At 35.7% G+C, this 18,560-nt stretch overlaps 1 long non-coding RNA gene across 1 annotated transcript in view; it reads right to left on the bottom strand.

Moving 5' to 3' along the window:
• Positions 1–525: 525 nt before the first annotated feature.
• The window catches only part of LOC140848190 (uncharacterized), a 39,241-nt gene continuing 21,206 nt past the window's right edge, over positions 526–18,560 (bottom strand). The window contains exon 2 of the long non-coding RNA XR_012128742.1: positions 526–735. This is a non-coding gene — a long non-coding RNA (uncharacterized lncRNA). The remainder of the gene's footprint in view (positions 736–18,560) is intronic.

The following is an 18,560-nucleotide window of genomic DNA, read 5'->3' as shown; positions in this document are numbered from 1 at the left end:
TGTCGGGAATCAAATCAGGTGATAAAGATGAAAACAATGAGACAATGTTGAATAGAAAAATTGCTAAACAATGAAAAACAGTATTACTTCAGTAAGTATGAGCCTGGATAACAGCATAGATCATGGGAACTCTTTTCCTAGTAGACTATTTTATGATAAACTCTGGACTACAGAATTCTGTTATGTACCCATCATCACTTACTATTTTATCTAAACTGCTACATATATTGCTATATGAAATATTTGCTGCTTCTATAATCATTTGACCCCAAGTCAATGCTTAGTATCAACACTCAAATGAGATGCTGTGTTGACTACAGATATTCTATGATGAATGATAACCCGGAGAAATAAGGTAGTCAAGAGCTTGCTCCCTTAGGCTTTCTTCCTCAAATGTGTCTTCGCAGTCAACTTCGCTCTGATAAGAAATGCTTAGGTCCAAGAGAGAGCAGTACATGGAGACATTACTATCTTTAAATTTCATCACCTTTATCTACATAAATGGATAAAAAATACAAACACAAATAATAATAAAGCTATTTATTTGTCAGCAGCAGAAGACTCTTGCATACTGATTTTGAAAATGATATCTTAACAATTAAACTGTCTGTTTTTTCAAATGTCTCTCATTCTAGCATAAATTGAATTTTAGGACAGGCGGGATTGGTTCTTAATTCTGATCTTCATGAAGTGGAATTCCAGGAATGTGAAACAGCTGCCGTGCAACAGATAAACCTGCAGACAAAAAAGATGCCAATGTCCAAACCGATGAGCTGCTATTAATGATAATATAAAATCCCTGAAATATACTTAATAAGTCAAAGAATAAGACACAAATAGAGAATACAAATAATTGCTAATCATCGTATTCAGCATTATGGCTACAGATGACCTCAGAGATATTCTACATAATGACATCTGTGTACAAAGAAAGAATAATTTTTACACCCCTGACACACATACACACACACACACATAATTATCCTGTAAGCAATTGGTCATATGTTTGTTTAGTTTATCTTACTTAACATACATAGATGTGAAATGCCAAAATCTTTCCTGTTGTATTCTTCATTTCAGTTTCCAAAATTATACCAAACTTACTCTGAATTTTTCCCTTCCAGCAGTTCATTTTATTTCTTCACCACACAAATCACTTTGATATAAAACTAATCATAAGAGAAAGCTGGCATCACAGTACAGCTGAGCTGAGTGCTTTGTATGTGAGATGTATGTGTCAGCAGGAACAGCAGGCAGAGCAGAATTATAAGGCTGTATCACGTGCTGACCTTGCATCCCCCGATTTCTGTTTCTGTTACTTCCAACTCCTACTTGAAAGAACTGAAAATCCTACAGTTGTGCTGGTGTTTATTTTGGTGGCCAGCAATCAAATAGAACTAACAAGGAAAATGAAAATTGTATTTTGTATTATTGGCTAGATTGTTTGAGCTTGCTAAGATTTACTTATTTATTTTGAACAGCCTTGAATATTTTGTATTTTGTTTTGTTTGTTAGTAGCAAATAGATTCAGAAACCCTACCTAATAGTAAAGGTTTTAGTTAGGTATCCAAAAATTTGGAGATTGAACAAGCTGTGGAATGTGTAGGGAGAAAAAAACTGCCTAGTAGAAAGCTTCGCTCTATATTGAGGCTGATTTTAATTATAAAAATATCCTCAATTATTTCCCTCCTGGCATTCATACCCTTTTCCAATGTGATTTTTCAAAATTCCCCCCATTAAGTGGTAGAAGTCTACTGACCCAACCTTGAAAATGTGCTGGCCTTGCACTTCATTCTGTCCGAGGAGGCAGCAGATGTAATGCCGTGCCACATTCAAACTGAGGCCTCAGGAGGCCTTGAAGAGAATTCGGCTCTCTCTCTTGAAACACTGCCAGTGCCCAGTGAAAAAGTCCATACTAGCATGCTAGGGAATAAAAGATCTAGTAGTAGGCAGTCCTGTTGTCCTAACCAATGTCATCCTAGACCATCCTGCAGACAACCAACCTGCGAGTATACTGTACGGCCTGGCCAAGATGAGCTGAGCTGCAGATGCATGAGCACAGCTAAACCCCAAATTCCCAACTGACACAGGATTCATAAACAATAAGTAACACTTTGCATGAGTTTTATTATATGGCCTTATTATATTAATAGACAACTGATTCATATGGAAACACCTCAAAGAAGCAAGTTAATTTCTCTATAGTCTTTTGGCTCTTAGGTGATGCAGGCCCCAAACTGTTATGGGAAAATGTCTGGGAATCCATTTAATTGAGACTAGCTATCTGATATCTACATTCACAAAGATAATTGAGGACCAGTCCAGTGGCTAATGCAAAGTAAACATTCAATGAATATCTATTAAATTTATTAACTAATGTATTTCTAAACAAGGTTCAAATAACCTATAAATTTACTTAGAAAGTTGGAATTAGCCAAATTCCTATGTACTCTAAGGAAAGAGACAATACTCTCTGAATTTCTCAAATGAGAGACCTGAAAATCAAAACAGCCAATTTTTTAGACAACAAAAGGGGATCTGAAGGCCCTACAAGACCCATGAGCCTGAGCCCTGCTGCAGAGATGAGTTCCAAGCCCAGAAGAACAAATAGCAACTCTTATGGGGGTTAGATAGAGCAGGAATTTCAGAACTTGGTGAGGAAAGAACTGAAAAAAATTGAGGGTGCTAGAAAACAAACAAGGAAACAAGATTCTTGGGCATCTTTTCCAAATATCAGCTAATGTTCACAGCTCTCCTTTAGGGTCTGACACAGTGGGTTGTGTCAGTTCTTGGTTTCATTAAACACAGCAAACATGGGATTGGGTGCTGTGGTGTGATTCAGAGATCTTCCCTTTCAAAACCGAGGTGCTTCGTCTCCATGTACTTGGGGCTCTGTCTGCTGGCAACCCAGAAGTAAGGCCTTCTTCAGGCTTTGCTCTCCGCCAGCCAGAGCTCCCTTGTTCTTCCTCATCCCAGAGAGGGTGCACATGCATTGCCGGGTCAGTGCAGGGGTACAAAGCCTGGCCCCTTTGCCTCAATTAAGAGCATCTATGAAAGGTCGTCACAACATTTGCAATTCCTTGTGGACTGGCTAAGGCTTCTGTTAAAGTTACATCAGAGTGTGACTGCCTAATCTGAGGACTCCCTCACTTCCCCCAGGTGTTGGTGCTGAGAGCATCCCAAAATAAACCAAAGGTGTATGAGCCTCCATCTCCACATCTGATTTATTGAACATGAGAAAGATTACCTTTGGTACCAAGAATGTACTTATAGAAACAGAGTCTAAATGGGAATTCTGTTCCCATTGTCTATGTTCCATTGGTCAGACGGCTGATGGTGGAACATAGATCGTCCTGGGAAGCAATAGCAGGGTGCCTGGTAAAGTGCTGTGGTGGAAGGATACGCAGTCGTGAGAGCAGAATCCCAGGCATTTGCGAGTTCATAGGAGGAAATCATTACAGGGATCACGGAATCAGTTGGCTTTTTCTGGGGGCAATCAGTGTTTTAGAAAATGACAGTGAAAGGCTGAGGGTGACTAATCACCCATTTCAGACTACATGTGAATATCAGACATCCTAGACACACATAAAGAGACTCTAATTCCCTATAGCCACAGGCAGAGAGAACTGAGTAATAGGTCCCGAATTTGATTATAAAAAACATAAGCAGAGTTCTAGTGAAGACTAAATTCTCAAAATCAGCAAGTCTGTGAAGCCATGTCAGGGTCCTTATTTAAGAAAGAGAAGTTCTGCAATTTGATACGTGGATATGTGAGCAATGCCTTGAAAATCTTGAATCCCAAGATGATTCTGAACAGATTCTGTGGGCCTGCAGAAATGCCGCACCCTTTCCAGTCAGTCTAGCTAACCCCCTTGCAGTGGGATTGCAGCCATATTCATTTGTTTATGTATTGCTTCTCAGTTCCTAAGAATTAAAATTTCCAGGTTCTATATTTCACAAGTACTGGTTAAAAATGAACAAGAAACAGAAAAATAAATTTTACTTTTCCTTTCCAGAGTATTGATGTGGTAACAAAGATGCTACAAGAACTAGTCCTATTTTAATTAAATAATTCTAATTGTTTCTTAAAAGTGTACTAAGTACAGATGCTTTGAAATGTTGTTTCAAATTTGACTATCTATTCGTTTTGTTACTCATTTATCACAATTTAAGAAAAAAATATTTTTCAAGAGCATTGTGCAAATCAATCAAATATTTTTCAACAATCAAATATTTTATATTCAACAAGTTTCAAATTTGGAAATAATTTTACTTGAAAGGATATTTTAATAAATCAACTCAATGTAGTTTTTATGTTTGTTTTACCTCTGGGTTTTAATTTTAACTATCATATGGTAGGATCATAAAAGGTACAATGATGACTATAGACTATCTATGGTTAAAAGAACATATGGGATGTGAACAGATCCCAGAAATGGGCTGCTTTAATTTGTCTGATGGTTCAAGTACAGTTGGACAATATCCATCATATCATAGATAAATTTTCACAAATGCCTAGGGTGCCTAAATGGTTTTCTTGGCTTCACTGGAGATGGATGGTAATTATAGATTTGCTTTGTTTATGTCACCGTATTCCTATCATGTTAATATGTGTGTGCAAATTAGTTAGTAGTTTAAAACCTATACATACTTAAGGTACTCTACAAGAAGATATGTCAAAGAAATAATCAATCCTCCCATGTTTCCTTCATATGCTACATCTATAGCTTTTCTTCTTCCTTCCTAATTACAACCCTTAAATAGAATTCGTGCCTCATATCGAATTTACCGAGTATCATAATTCCTCCAGGTGGTAAAGATACCTCGAGACAAGTGCTGGGCATAGAAGCCACAGGGCATAAATCTGCAAAGAAGTAAAAAGCTAACCTTTGCAAACAATATGGCTTCTCTCTCACTTACCAACTTTACATTTCCCTGTATGGCCCCGGAAGATGACTGGTTAGCCAGAGACGGGTAAGATTCCTCAAGAGAGGAACAACCTAAGACAGGCACAGTCGCAGGGGGGCCATCAGGTGAGAATTTGGGGATCAACGGAGGTGAGGCTCAGAAGCTCACCCCCCCTGCTTTGAGAGAAATCTTCTGCGTCCGTGGATGTTTTGCTGCCCTTGTCTAGCCTGGATTAATACTTGGTCCATAGGCACACACCTGATCATCTGATCATCTACATTTGCCCTCTTACAGCACTAAACTATGTTTTCTACCTTTATCTTGCATCTACCTACCACTTCAGCATTTTATTAAAAATAAAAATAATAATAATAATAGGAGAAATGTGGGATCAACATATAAATCAAGTACAAAAATCAAACGAATATTCATATTTGACCTGATTGTTTATAGGTCATAATGCATGATCAAAACCGAAAGTTTCTGTGATGAATGCCCTTGTACTGTTGACCATGTAAGAATTTATTCACTGTGCAAGAATTCGTTCACCATGTAAGAACTTGTTTGTTATGCTTCAGAAGATTGGAGACTGATGAGAATTAGGCTTGAGATGGATTAATGATTGTGCATTGAGCATTGACCCCCCTATACTGAATTTTATTGTTGTTAACAACCATTTGATCAATAAATATGAGAGATGCCCTCTCAAAAAAAAAATAAAAATAAAAAATAAAAATAAATAAATAAATAAACAAACAAATAAACAAATAAATAAAAATAATAATAATAATAAAGGGAGAAATGTGGGATCCACATATAAATCAAGTATAAAATTCAAACGAATATTCATATTTGACCTGATTGTTTATAGTTCATAATGCGTGATCAAAACCGAAAGTTTCTGTAATGAATGCCCTTGTACTGTTCACCATGTAAGAATTTATTCACTATGTAAGATTTCGTTCACCATGTAAGAACTTGTTTGTTATGCTTCAGAAGATTGGAGACTGATGAGAATTAGGCTTGAGATGGATTAATGATTGTGCATTGAGCATTGACCCCCCTATACAGAATTTTATTGTTGTTAACAACCATTTGATCAATAAATATGAGAGATGTCCTCTCAAAAATAAATAAATAAAATAAATAAAAAAAAAAGGTACAATGATGTAGATGAAATTAGTTAACATGATTTCTCATATGGTCTGGTAAAAATTGTAAATATTTATGCAAAAATAAACCTTGAAACACATCATGTGCCATACAGAGGAGGTAATTATAAAACAACTATAAGGAAACTTCAAGAAAAAAAAAGAACCTTAGCTTAAGGCCTAGATTTGATATCCAGCAACATGAATCATAAAAGAAAAATTATGGTATATAGTGGTCTCTGTCAAAATGAGAATAAAAATAGTAACAAATCTTCTGCTTTCAGAAAGACAGTGTTAAGAAAATCAAAGGACAAGCCACAGATTTGGAGAAAATATTTCAAAATATATATGTAATAAAGGACTAGTGTTAAGAATATATGAAAACTCTCCCAACTTAATAATTACAAAATATTCCAATTAGATATGGGAAAAATATTAGAACCCTTTATCAATATCACACATTTATGAATAGTTAATATCATTATTAGAGAAACGTAAATTAAAACCACAATGAATTATCAACAAACACTTGTTAGAATAGCTTTAAAGTGAAAGTATCAATATCAAGTATGGTGAGGATGCAGACAAGTTAGAACTCTCATACAGTGCTGATAGCAATGCAAAATGACACAGCTACTTTGGGAAACAGCACGATAGTCTCTTAAGATGTTAAACATCCATTCACCACACAGTGCAACAAACCAGAGTTCTAGGTAAAGATGAAAGAAATGAAAACATATGTTTGTGCAAATACCTACATACAGGTGTTTATTCATAACAACCCAAAACTAAATCCAAATTCCCATCAACTAGGAAAAGGTATAGGAATTATGATTTACAATGGAATACAAAAAAACAATGCAATAGCATTGATGAATTGCAAACATATTATGCTAACTGAAATAAACTACACCAAATGGCTACATAAAATATGATTCCATTTATATGAAATTCTAGAAAGGTGAAACTGTGTAGACAGAAAATGGCTGCTGGCTTTGGGTGTGGGAGAAAGGATTGACCACAAAGTGGCATGTGGGAATATTTTGGGGTGATGAAATTGTTCTATGCCTTTATTGTGATAGTTTCCTGATTGCATGCATTTGTTGGAATTCATAGAACTGTGTAAAGTAAAGGGGTGAATTTGTGAGTAAATTATTCCTCAATAAATTTGACTTAAAAAAATAATTCAGTGACCCACATAGAGCTTAGGATAATTTCTGGCACACAGATAGTAAGCATGTAAGAAATGTTAGCTGTTACTGTTACTATTGTCATCATGTTATTATTATTGGAATGATGAGAACATTTTTGGCCAAGTGAATAGCTACAATTTTTATAATATATATAGGATGATAGAGTGATGCAATCTTATTCAATTTCATCATCAAATGTTTAAATCCTTAACTAAATAATAAGAGCACAAATAAGCTAATAGAAAATTTCCATTTAGAAATAACAAGTCAAGCATTGCACACCTCTGCTTTTACAGCATTCTATCTACACTTCTGAAACAGATTAAAAGTGGCTGCATATGCATATGCATTTACTCATGCCGTGTTTACTGGCCATTTACCGTGCATCAGTCCTTTGCTATGCATTGGGGATCTAATGGTTTAGAAAAAATCACTAACAGTTTTTTCCCCCATGGAATCCAGTGTCTTGCATAATCAAATCATATAATAATGGTAAAGTCAAAAATATTTAGAATAAATATCAGAGTCAAACTAAAGACTGAATGGAAATATATGTGTATAATTGTCAATAAAGAATGTTTCTTCAGTGAAGAACAGTTGGTGGAAGCCAAGTCAAGTAGAAACAATTGAGGGTGAAGTGTGTATGCAACATTGTTACATACAGTTAAAGTTAGGAAAAAACTAAAAAAAGTTTAATGGGGAATTACAATGTGAAATTATGTTTGAATGAGCAATTGTTTCAGTTACTATTCCTGTGTAACAAATCATCTCAAACCTAGTTGCATTAAATGCACACATACACAAATACTATTTTACCAGTGTCATAGATGTTGGGGTTCAGAATGGCTTGTGTCACGTCCACAGTATATAGGGCTACATAGGAGAAGACTTTCTGGCTAGAAGCTGGAGTCATCTGGAAGTGTCTTTGTTCACATATCTGGTTGTTGATATTGTTTGTTGTCTGAGACCTCAGCTGGGCTTTTGGTTGGGCACCTACAAGCAACCTCTTCACCTATAATTAGTTTCCTTAAGTCTCATTTAGACTTCTTCTGAGAATGTGACTGAGAGTAAATATGCCAAGAGAGCAAGGTGAGATTGCATAGCATTTTCAGAATCAAATTTGACAATTTCATGGCATCATTTCAACCATATTGTATGGGTTGAAGCAATCAGAAAGGTATACACAATTGCAACATGGAGAGTGGGCAAGCCACATATCCACCACATCACCAAATACAACAGAAGGGACCTTAAGGTCACATTAAAAAGAGCACAAAAGATGGGCCATTTTGGAAAATGCAATCTTAAAAAGGTGAAAGTGTTTGCCACAGAATTATATGAATATTGATATAATTAGCAATTGATGATTGTCCTTTGAAAATACAGTAATTGACATCAGAGTTTAGTGAACATCACATTTTTGGCTTTGAATATTTAGACTCCCTGTCAAGCAGAAGTCTCATAAATTGTTTCCATTCTATAGGAAAGCTATCGACTATTATTCAAGTTATAGAAGCAAAACTTGTTATTTATAATGAGACAGAAATGCACTATGTAGCAGATACTTATTCACATTTATTCAATATGTACCATGTGCTAAGCGCTAACTACAAATAGTATGGCACCATATTTTCCATTTAAAAAACTACTGTATTAAATATTTTTGCTAGTTTTGAGTATTCTGTTTTCCTTTCCTAGAGAAAACCTTTTTCTCAGCTCACAAAATATTAGTTGGATATTTGCCAATTTGATTACTGTTAAGGATGCCCAACTAGACTAATATGCCTTTTGGGGAATGGGCTGAGATGAGGAATTTGATGCATTTCTTAATATTACTGTTTCCTTGACAACATTACTCTGTAGGTTGAATTTAAAGTTATAGAATATCAATTTACAGTGACCAACAATGCATGCTCCCCCCAAAATGAAGAAAGGTAAAACCTTGCACAAGAGTATTATATATGTCTAAGCACAATACACTCTGATGTGTAGACAGCAACACTGTGGTGGCAATAATGTAGGAATGTCAAATGTCTTTTTGTCAGGATTCTTTCTTAAAATTGCTCTTTGTATATATTCCCTTCTCTCTTTGGAAAACCTAATAGTTTGGCAGAGAATGCTAACTACTCAGTAAATCTGTTTTATATTTCAGAGTAGTAGAAGGGAAAGGAGTGTGAGTAGTTCTGGCTGCTGGAATTTGGGTAAAAATAAAGTAGGTCATTTCATTAAAGCAATTTACCCTTTGGTTTCAAGTCCAGATTTAGGGGATCACCAGAGGACTTCAAAATTGTAGAGAACTTTGAACTTGTTAACAGTGGGAGGTAGTAAATAGAAGGAGCCTTGTCCTCTGAATTACCACTGGGAAGGGCCCTACTGAGGGTTGAATATATGCATTGAACTTGGTGGGATAAGGATAATTTTTTTTTTTTAGCCTTTGTGACCAATATAGCTGATATCATAGGATGCAAGGTAAGGTTTAAGAAAGTTTCTTATCTATAGTCTCAATGCAGGTAACTGAAGAACAAAATCACTAATTAAATGTGAAAAGGAATATCAACATTTTTTAAAAAACAATGGTAGTATAGAAGACCTAGTTCTTGTACCACACAGAGATCCTCTCAGTCCCACCCACTCACCTATTCACTTTTCCCCAGACTTTTACCCTTGCCTGTTTCCTATGGGACAGACAGAATGATAAACCATAGACTTCCAAGTCTAGACAACTCTAGTTGCTCTACCACCACTAAAATTTGGTCAACCATGGAGCCCCATATTGGCTGATGAAGAAAGACTGCCCTGCTTTTACACTGGCCAGATTGGACCCAGGGAATATCTGGCTCTTCTGACTTCCCAAAGGGGCCAAACTGCACAGCCTGTAAGTATGAAGGCAATGCTTCATGGAACACCTGTTGACCAGTGAACATAAGATGTCAGATTTTCTCCTTCAGAAAAATCTTGGAAGTGAATACAAAAAACAGTTCATCTAAATCAGTCAAATGTTGCCCTAAAATACATCCATATTTTCTTGTGTGTAAGTAGGTTAATTTGGAGAAATGACATTAACATACAAAGTCAGTTTCTCAGTGAATAGCAAGGTCACCTATTTCATGAATAAGCACTTTGGAGCTAGAAATAATGTGCAGAGATTCAAGCTGAAGTGGACAGGTGCAGTTTTATGCTTCTGCTAAGAATTTGGCTTCTGTGCTTTCAAGTTACCACTGTAACTGGTTTAAAAAACAAATCATGGACTAGGAAAGTCATAATTACAGGGAAGCTGTTTTGTGTTAGGCAATAAATGGAACATTAAATATTCTGTATGGGACAAAATAAAGCATTTTAGCTTTATTTTGTCTGATACAGATTATTTTTACTCAAATAAAACACAACCACATGATGATCAGTGTAGTCATATATGTTTGTGCATTTTCAGCTCCACCAGACCTTTAGCTGATAAATATTCACAAAAAATGTGCCCTAAACTTCAAGTTAAATGATATTTTTAGATGTTTGCTTTCCCTACAAGATTGATTAAAAGCACTTGAATTTAGAGACTGCTACTGATGTTTTTTTCCCCCCAAATCTTAGATTATATGAAGCTCCAGTAAATAGTAGGATATAAATAAAGATTACTGAAACCAAATTAAGGACGATTAACATTTGAAACTGCAAATGAATTATTCAAAAAGATGGTATTATGGGAGATAGCTTAAGGACTTGACATTTCATTAATTTATCAGCTTTTTTCTGTTGTACTATCAAAGATCTTTCAGGAAAAAGATGTGCAGGGATATCACCCATAGAGCGACATATTCAGAAGCATCATATCATGATTCCAAAATACAATTTGTACTTAAATGACTCTGACCAGTGTATACATTTTCATGATGTGAATAGGATCACTTGAGGATAAAGAATATTGGATTGCTGCAGAGCCATAAATTGCAAATTAAGACCAATTGACAGATTCAGCATAAAAAGCGGAAAATGCAAACTCAGAAGTTTAAAATGTAATGTTACCCAAAACCATCAAAAAATCAGTTTGCAAGATCAGTTTCAAGACAGTTTTTTTAAAAAGACTGTTAAGTAGGTACCACCCTTTGAAGCTAGTTCCCAGGGAGAAGAGTCTGCCTTTCAATTCACTATAAAAATGCAAATTTAAGGTTTATTTCAGAATACTACTTAGAATATCTATACTAATTCCAACTATCAAGTAATTTTACATTTATCTATATAAAGTTATTGCTCTAAGGGAATCTCTTCCTGACTGGTAATCATACTGTTGCAGAATTGTCTCTGAGAACTATATTGATAGGATCTAGCAAGCAAGAAGATAGCAAGGTGTCAAAAAACTTGGAATATTTATGGCTGTGAAGTAATCAGGGAGGCTCTATGAGCTGCTGAGTACATCATTTTGGAAATATTTGCCCTGTGCTTTTTGTTAAGTAATTTTTAATCTGAATTTGGGACAAATCCCCATATCGCTACTTTCACTTATTTATTATTGTAAGATTTCGGTATAGAGCTCTTGTTTTATACAATGCTGTGAGCCATTGAATCACTTTATCTTCACCCAACTATTCCTTCCATTTTACTTTATATTCTGACAAGCTTAGATTCCATGATCCACTCTTTCAATGGCTTTGATAGCAGTACTCAGTCTGAATTATTCCATTTCAACAAGTCTGACAAAATTCCAATTCAGTTTGGACCCAGAGTCACTTTCACTTTGCTGGTACCTGTAAACTAAATATTGTGTACCAGTGTTGAAGCTACCTACTCCAATCTTTACAGAGTTCAGACAGGCTAACAGTGTTATAGTGCTTTTCTGCTTGGTAGCCAAGAGCTCTCTCAAATTTATCTCTTTATCCAAAAATAACATTGTCCCTGGAATCAAATTTCTCCATCTGTTTCTCATACCATTGTAGGTCAACCGCAAAGCATCTAAGCCAGAAACCGGTGTCACCCATGCCTGCACTGTCTCCCTTATTGACAGTTCCAATTAAACAAGAGGTTGAGTCAGTTCTGGTAAATATATCCATTTACTTATCTTCAACTCCACTGTTACTTCCTGGCTAAGGCACCATCATGTATTGTACAGATCACTGGAACAGACTCTTAACTCACCTCCCTGCTTCTAACCTTGTTTCTTGCCAATATATCCTATACACTGACCCCTGAGTTGGCTTGAAAAATGAAAATTTTATCATTATGCTCTTTTGTTTAAAATACATTTTCCTAAATGGAATGAGAAACTATTGAAGTATTTTAAGCAAAAGAGCATAGTCCAAATGATAGTTTCCCATTCCATTTAGGAAAATGTCAGATCTCTTATGACTTTCATGCACTCTATCATTTGGTCATGCATGCTTATCCGTATCATTTCTTATTATTCCCTTAATGCAATCTCTTTTTAGTTTAATTCAAAAAACTCTTTTTGCAATCTGCATCTGCCAATACTGAAGTTATTTTTGTATTTTTATTTAACTTCTTGGACCATACCTTATCTCTTGCTTTTAGAATTTTTCTTTAGCTTTCTCTTTGGCTAGAAAGTACATCCTTCTTGTCTTTAACTAAATTGATTACCCTTCAGATTCATGAAGGCTTTCTTGAAGTCTTATCATTATACCAAATAAACTTGATTCTGAATTGCTGCTTAATAGCCACACTATTCACTAGAGTATGAGTTCTATGAAGGCAGAGAGTACATATGTCTTGGTCTCTGCTTTCCAGCTCCCATCTAGCACTCCCAGGGTATTCAGTAAAGATGGTAAAAGAATAAATGATGAAGTTCACAGGAGGGAAGTTCTATTCAGATGGTAGCATGACTGAAAAAACAATGAGTTAAAAGTTTTAATGATAGCAGTAAAATAAAAGGAGTTAGAGCCTACAAATGTTAAGGAATAATAAGAGAACACTATTAAAGACTATATGACAACAAAGCTGACAACATAAAATAAATAATAAAATTTCTTGAAAGATACAATTAACAAGACAGAAAATCTGAATTGTCTTTTACTTCCTTAAATAAATTGAATTTGCTACAATAAAGAAAATGTAAGGCCAAGATAGTTTTATTGGTTTATTCTATCTAACACTGAAGAAATAAAAATTACACACACTTTATCAGAAAACAGAGGAGGGATAATATTTAGCTCTTTTTGGGGGACCAGCCTAATACTTATATCAAAAGTTGAAAAGACCTTGAAAAGAAAGGAAGGATGGAAGAAAAAAAGCAAAAAAGAAGAGAAAGAAAAAAAAGAGAAAAAAGGAAAGGAAGGAAAGAGAAGAAGAATGAAAGGAGTGAAGGATGGATGAAAGAAAGAGAAGGAAGGAGGGAGAGAGAAAGAAAGAGGGAGGAAGGAAGGAGGGAGGGAGGGAGGGAGGGAGGGAGGGAGAAATTGCAGACCAATATTAGCCATCTTTATGGGTTTAATCGTATCGTCACCAAAAGATACATTGGAGTTCCAACCTCTATTACTTAAAAGGATCTGAAGGGCATTATTCTGAGTGAAAAAAAACAAGTTTTGAAATATCGCATACTGAATGACTATAATCATACAACATTCTTGAAATTGATAATATTATAGGGGTGGAGAGCACATTTTTTTGTTACCATTGGGTGGAGATATTGGAGGTGGAGGAGGCGTGTGATTGAAAAAAAGTAGCACTAGGCCGACTTTTATGGTATTTTGATTGTGGTGTTGGTTACACCAACCTAATAATAAAATGACAGAATTAAAGCACACATATCATATTAATTTAAATTTGCTGGTTTTGATATTGCCTTATAGTTATTCAAGTAATCATCTTTGGGAGAAATATGGTGAAAGGTATATGATACTTCTTTTTACTATTTTTGTAATTCCTTGGGATTCTATAGTTATTTCAACATAAGAAAAGTTAGAAGTAATATTTATAGGGAAGAAACACATTTTTAAAAAATATATCATGGAAGAGTATTTTGGAAAAATATTAAAAAGTTACTAGAAAACTGAAATACAACATACATAAAATACAAAACAATTTACTTTGAGAATCAAAAATATCTTCCCATTTTAACATAATATATAAAGTAATTTCAAAATAGCACATATTGTTTAATAAAGGAATGTACATAGGCCATTAATATAGAAAATTGCTGCTATACTCTTTTTATAATCCCTACTAAACAAAATTTATGTGAAATGTAATTTCATATAATAGATACTAATACACACACTTATAAATACTCTGTATATAAGTATTTAAGATTTTTGATATGACTAATGCAAATAGTTTCTTTCTTGTTAACATATCTAATCTAGGTTTTATTGATATTAATACATGATATGATGACTATCTGCACTATCTAGATTTTGTTTGAATGACACTCATATAGAAACCAATCTCACAGACATGTATGGTTTGGAAAGGAACAAGAGTCTTTAATTTCAGCAAGCTCATCTTATTTGCTTTTAACTTGTATCTAAAAATACAGCAGGTGGTTGTATATTTTCAAAATTCACCTTCAGTGTTTCATCATTAGCTGGTTCTATCAGTTTATGTTTCCATCATGTTTGGAGCTGGGGCTGACTAGATAGCGGCAGTTCTAATTGCTTCCAGTTGACCTTTCCCAAAATAATAGACCTCACTGCAAGTCAGGGAACACATGTAGGGGATTGTACCAGCTGCTAAGTAAGGCTACTCCAGTTCTGTATTCTGGAATTAGGGAAGTAACCACTGGACCCACTGTTCTAAGGACAAGGTGAAACTCCATTGATCATCTGACCTCCATAAGTCTCTACTGTAACTAGTGGACCTCACTCATGTGTTGGGTCTTTTGAAATTAGCGTCAGTTTAGAGCCTGTAGTGGTCAAAATATCTGATAATTTCCTTTTCCCCAGTGTAGAGTATTTCTGGTAAAAGGCCATAGGTCTTTTGAGGAAAGTCTGGGAGAATGATTAATAGTATAGATTTTCAGTATTATAAAGAGGTCCTTCCCTTCCTTTAAAAGGTTCTGGGTCTGTAAACTAGCTTAACCCCAGAGACTGATTGAGGGGGTGTGATTTCATTTTTATGATTCAAATTTTTGACCTAGAACTTTTCTGTTTATACAGATCATGTAAGAATTTAATAGGCTTCCCATTTATTTCACTTCTAGGAATACCATGATTAACTAGCCAATGTCATTAATCTTCATGAGTCACACTATTCTGATTGCTGCAGTCCATTACGGTAACCACACCCACCTTGCCTTCCATGGCGGAGAGCTGCCACTTGACCCCTGTCACCCCTAGATCCAGTTTACTCCCATTGCATTTAGTTTTTCCAATTGAGGGACTACAGTTCCCACTGTACCATCTGGCCTACAGGGAAGAGTAGATTCGGAGCTTTCCAAGGGTGAAGAGGCTCCCCTCACACATTTCAAAATATTGGTGAAAGATATCTCTTTTGGACCCTCCCAGTATGAGTGAATAGGTCTTAAATGACAAATTAAGTCTAACATTCCAATCTTCATAAACCTTTTAATGCCTTCATCTACATTAAACCAAGACAGTCAGTCATTTGCAAATCACTCTTGATCCATGTTTCAGCCAACCAATCAAGCAAACTGTCAGAGCCCTTTCTAAACCCTTAAACTACAACATTAAATGCAGAACCTCTGTTTAGTGGGCCCATATTAATAAATTTGGCTTGATCCAACTTTACATTCCTCCCTCTACTATCCCACAGCTTTAGTGTCCATTCCCACATAAATTCCCTGGGTCACTGCTGTTACAAATTAGAAAAATCAAGTAGTTCTTTCAAACTTAAGCACATCTGCCCAAGGTCACACTTTTACCTCATCTTTAGGGGCCTCTTGAGATTTGAGTCTAGTTATAAATATTGAAACAACAGGGCTTATGGGGAGGCTTCTGAGGAAAATTGGCATTGTTCTGCATGACACCTGCCTCAGGGGAGACCAGTGCTGTTTACTGAGGCAATTCAAGGTTAATCTCTAAAGACTGAAGTGGGGCAGCCACCACCACTAAGTGTGAAAGTGCTGCTGTCCCTGGGGGTTGGGACACCTCGTCCACTGGCAAAGAAGACTCATTAGAATGTAGGGGCTCAATGTCCCCAGCTTCATTGGGGTTTCTGCAAGTCCTCTTTCCAATATACAAAATGCCACTCTTTCCCAAACAATGCACACTTCAACAGTGGACACCCTGCAAAGCTGGTTCAACTTGTACTTCAACCAATGGTAGAATGAAGTTCTGTATTTGATTTTCAGCAGTTTAGGTCCTAAGACTGCAGAAGATAAGGGTCTCCTTCAGGGCATGCAAAGAATCTCTTAGGTCATTTATGCAATACTTCAGATAATTCAAATCCCTAAGCTCATAATTTTCTTCCACCACTTTGTCCAGCAATATTAGGAGCAACCAGTTTTCCAAATATTCTTCAGTTTTCCAAAAATGTTCAAAATTGTCATAACTTAGCTCCTTGCTTCTTAGGAGTGATTGAGTGGACTATCCACTGCAGATAATTTATATATCTCTATAAATAGTTTATGCATATACAGTCAGTGCTCTCTTTACTACTAGAAATAGCTATTAGAATCTTTAAATCTAATCAGGTTGGAGAGCCATTTCCACAAGCCCCAGAACCAATTTTAAAAACTCATCCTTAAAATTCTGCTCCTATAAAACCACTCTCAGTACCAAAATCTGTATTAGGTTTTCCAGTTCCACAGAAGAAGAACAAATAGAATATATAAATAGACACAGATATATAAAAAATGTGTTTTGAGGGATTGGCTTACGTCATTATGTAGGCTGAGAAGTCCCATAATCTGCCACCAGCAAGCTGAAGGCCCAGGAAAAGTGGATGTTTTTCCAGTTGTTGGAGCCAAGGACAGGCCACGTAGGACAAGCCTTGTGGCACACAGATTATTTCAGAACTGAAAACAGTCAAGGCCCAAAAGACTCAGAAAGACATTTCCACCTTGCAACTGCAAAAAAGGACTTAGATGGAGGAGCTGCTCCAGGAGAAGAGCCTTCACCATAAATAACTGAATAATAATATGACCTAGGTGTGGTAGATATGGAGGAATATGGGAAATTCCTCTATGTATCTCATTGTTTCTGTATGGCCCATCAAATATTTGTTTATAAAATAATTGTTCTTTCATGTTTCTGTGAATTGCTTCCCTTTCTCTTTGAGATCACAGGCCTTTCTCCTTAGTTCAGGATGACATATATACTTCATTGTTCCTGATTGTCTTGGACTAGATTTCTATGGAATCCCCATATGTAATAAAGTAAATTTGCTTTTTTTTTTCTCCTGTTAATTTGTGTTATTTTAATTTGATTCTTAGGCCAGCTACAAGTTCAAGGGGTAGAGGAAATTTCTTCCTCTCCAACACAGTCCAAGCCCTGGCCTAAGAATTAAGGGAGCCATGTATAGGTGCTAGTCTGAGTCCACAGACCCAAGAACTAAAAGTGCTAGTACCCAAGGACAGGGGAAGAGGAATGTTCCAGCTCAGCCAGAGAGTGAATTTGTACTTCCTCTGCTGTGTGTTTTATTCAGAACCTCGGTGGATTAGATGATGCCCGCCCACAGAGACAATGTGTTCTTTATTCAGTCTATGGAGTCAAATGCTGATCTTTTGCAGAAACACCCTCACAGATATATGCATAAATTATTTGCTACCTGGGCATCCCTTAGCCTAGTCAAGTTGACACATAAAAACCACCATACTTTCAGTTTAATTTTTGGTGATATCATTTGCAAGTGTGAAAGAATTAACATTAACATCTACTTCATTGATTACTGTTATTAACTTCATAAAATTTATAAAAACTAACTTTTACAAGGCCTCTAAGTGTGATTTTTACCCTCCAATCTAGTCTGCCATTGAAAAATTTCCTTCATTCTACCATACCTAGAAGTATTAAGATGATTAAAAAAATGTACACAAAGTATCATATAAACAAACAGTCCTAGCTATTGTTGAATAGGAAGAATTTTCCTCCATCCTTTGAGGTTCTTCTAGTCTAACAATCAAATTGACATGAGACAGATTAACAGGGGAAAAAAAGCAAACACAAAGTTTAATTGTGTACATACTGGGAGTCCATAGATTTAGATTCCAAAGACATCCAGGGACAATGAGGTATACACATCATCGTGAACTGAGGAGAAGAGGGTAGGGGGTCTGAGACTTCAAAGGGCAAGGGAAGCAATTCACAGGGAATATGAAAGAGTAAATGATATGTGTAATGTTTAAAGAGTGTATAATATAAAAAGAGTAAATTTTAATGTGTTAACAAATGTTTGCTGGGCCACAAGA

Source organism: Manis javanica, chromosome 3 (genome assembly GCF_040802235.1).
Source record: "Manis javanica isolate MJ-LG chromosome 3, MJ_LKY, whole genome shotgun sequence".
Lineage (NCBI taxonomy): Eukaryota > Metazoa > Chordata > Mammalia > Pholidota > Manidae > Manis > Manis javanica.
This window is presented reverse-complemented; position numbering and strand designations above follow the sequence as displayed.